The following is a 2,817-nucleotide window of genomic DNA, read 5'->3' on the forward strand; positions in this document are numbered from 1 at the left end:
GGGGCACCAGGCAGTCGCGTCGACACCGGCCGGCCGGACGGCCCGCGCACGCCCCCGCGGGCCAGGAGCCGGACCGAGGCCCGACCCCCCGCCCCCGGGGGTGGCGCGGCGCGCCGGCGGCCGGTCACGACGGCTGGCCGGGACCCGACCCGCGCTGCGACAGACACGCGCGCGCCAGAACGGGGCGCCGCGGGAGACGGTCCCCCGCCCGCACGCAACGTCGCCGTCGCGCGGGTGGCGGCGGCAGACACGGAGGAGGCCGCAGCGGCCCCGGGAAGCGAGTCGCGCTCGGGGCGGGGCCCCGGTCGGGCAGCCAGAACAGGCGACGACGGGGAAGGGCTCGGGAGAAGGCCGGCGGCGGCGAGGGCCGAGGCGCCGGAGAGGCGGCGGCGGAAGGGCCGCGGCCCGCCGAGAGACGCGCTCGGGGCGAAGGAGGGAAGACAGAACCTCCCGAGGCAAGTCGGCCGCCGGAGCACACACGGGGTCTCACCGCCAGGGGCCTCCAGCACCAGGGGCGGTCCCGCGGCGCCCGGAACGGCGACTGGCCCCGTCGCCCCACGCGCAGCTCACGGGGGCTCGGCCCCGCCACGGCCAGGGCTCTCCCGCACACGGCGCCAGCGTCCCGCGCCGGGCGCCTGGCGCGCGGGCCCCCACCCGACCGGAGCCGAGAGCACTTCGCCCGGGGCCACCACCGGCCTCGGTGGCCGGAGGCGACACCCGCACGGCGAGGCCCACTTCGGTCCCGGCCGGTGGGCGGCGCGGCCAGGCGTCTGCCCGGGCGGGGGAGCACCGGGGGCAGCGGGGAGCGCGGCGCGCGCCTCGACGGAGGGAGCACGGGCTCGCGGGAAGGCTCCCGGGGACGGCCTCGGGCGCGGACGGGCCACCAGGAAAACACACGCGGGATCCCACCGCCAACGACACGCGAGGGCGGTCCCACGACGCCTGGGACGCCGGCCGGCCTCAGCCACCCCTCGGCCTCCCGCGGGCCCGGCCCCACCGCCGGGGCCTACGTGAGGCGCCCCCGCCGCCGGGGGCCGCCCCGTCCACCCAGCCACCCGTCTGCCTGTCTGGTCTGCTCCGGGGCCCACGTCCCGAGGGAACGCGCCCGAGAGCGGCGGCGGCCCCCACCCATGCCCGCACGCCACCACCGGCTGCGGCTCGGGACGGGAGCGAGCGGAGAGCCAGCCGCTCGCGGCGGGGCGGAGCCCGGACGGGGCCGGGCCCTCTCCCCGCCCCAGCGCGCGACGGGAGAACCACGCGCACGCTCGCGCACACGCGCGGCCCCCGCGCCCGACGACGGCCCGGCCGGGCGTGACCCTCCCCCGACTCGGAGGGGGGAGGCGCCGGCCGCGGTAGGCAAAGAGCAGCTCTGCCCACGCGCCACGGTGGTGGCGTCCGTGGCTACTACGCGCAAAGGAGGGGCGGCGGCTGGGGGGTCCGGTACCCCAAGGCACCCTCTCGGATCGCTAGAGAAGGCTTTCTCACCGAGGGCGTGTCGCCCCCGCCCATCGTCCGCCATCGGTCCCACCAAGGCGCTTACAGACACCATGGCCACGCAACGCAGGAGGGGTCTGCGGTAGAGGTAAGGCCTAGAGCAAGTCGGAGCGTCCGTGGTCAGGGCCGCGAGCCCGCGCTGCCCCGGGCTCGCCATCTCTGGCCACACTGGGCTTAGCTAGGGATCTACAAGGCCCCTGTGCGGCTCCCAAGTCAGTGCCTCCTCTCAGGCCGAGAGACCAAGGGAGGCAGAGACTGGGGACGGAGGTGCCGATCAAACAGCACCTCCCAACCAAAGAGCCAGCGCCACGCCGCTGGCTCGGCCCGCCACGGTCACTCCCACACCCGCGGGGAAACCCCAGCAAGGGGAACACGCGGGCACGCGCCCGAGCCTGCCCGCCCCCACACGGCACGCCGTGGGGGGCGACGAGGCACCCGTCCACCCCGAGGGGGACGAGGGGCACGCCTCCCTTACCGACTCGACCCCTCCGCTCCTCAGACACACCAGCGCAGTGGTTACCTGAGGAGGCCGACGGGAACAGGGAACGACACCGCCACTCGGCCTCGGGCGCCTGAGGGACGACCTGGAACGCTCCAGGGGCACCGCCAACGGCCCGGGGAACGCGCTCACGCGCCCGGGAAGGCGCGCGGCGCGGCGGCAACACGGCCCGCCCCACCGCGGGGAGGGCCGCCCGCGAGACACAGCCAAGAGGCACAGGCGGAGCATCCGCCGCGTCACGGAGACCCCGACACCGCCCACGCCACGAGGCACGGGGCGGGGGAGCGAGGTCGGGCCGGATTCCGCACCCCTGCCGCCTCCCACACGCCACTCGCAGCGGGGGAGAACGGGCGAGGGGACCCGCGGGCAGAGCGAGAAGAGCGGTCCCGTTCGCCATGAACGTCCGTCCCTCGTCTGGCACGGCTTAGGCCCGGCCCGGGAGAGCACAGCATCACCACATCGGTCGGCAGCATAACGCGAGGGACCCCCGAGCAAGGGAAGGCCGGCGAGGACAGCGAGCGGAGGAGCCTGCTTCAGCCTCACCGACCCCTCTCCTCCTCCAGCAAGCGCGGGCGACCACCCCAGGACGAGAACGCCTGACACGCACTGGCACGGAGCCGGTGGGATGGGGTAAGTCGCGACCGCACCCGGGTGCCGGCGGCAGGGAGTGCACGTGGTAGAGGACCCCGCGCCCCTAACCCCGCCGCCCTCGGGTACCAGAGACCGGAGGTGGCACCACGGTCGTGGGGGCGCCTGGAACGCACAAGAGCCGGCGCGCAGGCCCCAGCGGGCGGCTCAAGCGGCGGGGGTGGAAACGGGCGTCC

The sequence above is a fragment of the Equus asinus genome, unplaced genomic scaffold, assembly GCF_041296235.1.
Source record: "Equus asinus isolate D_3611 breed Donkey unplaced genomic scaffold, EquAss-T2T_v2 contig_813, whole genome shotgun sequence".
Taxonomy (NCBI): Eukaryota; Metazoa; Chordata; class Mammalia; order Perissodactyla; family Equidae; genus Equus; species Equus asinus.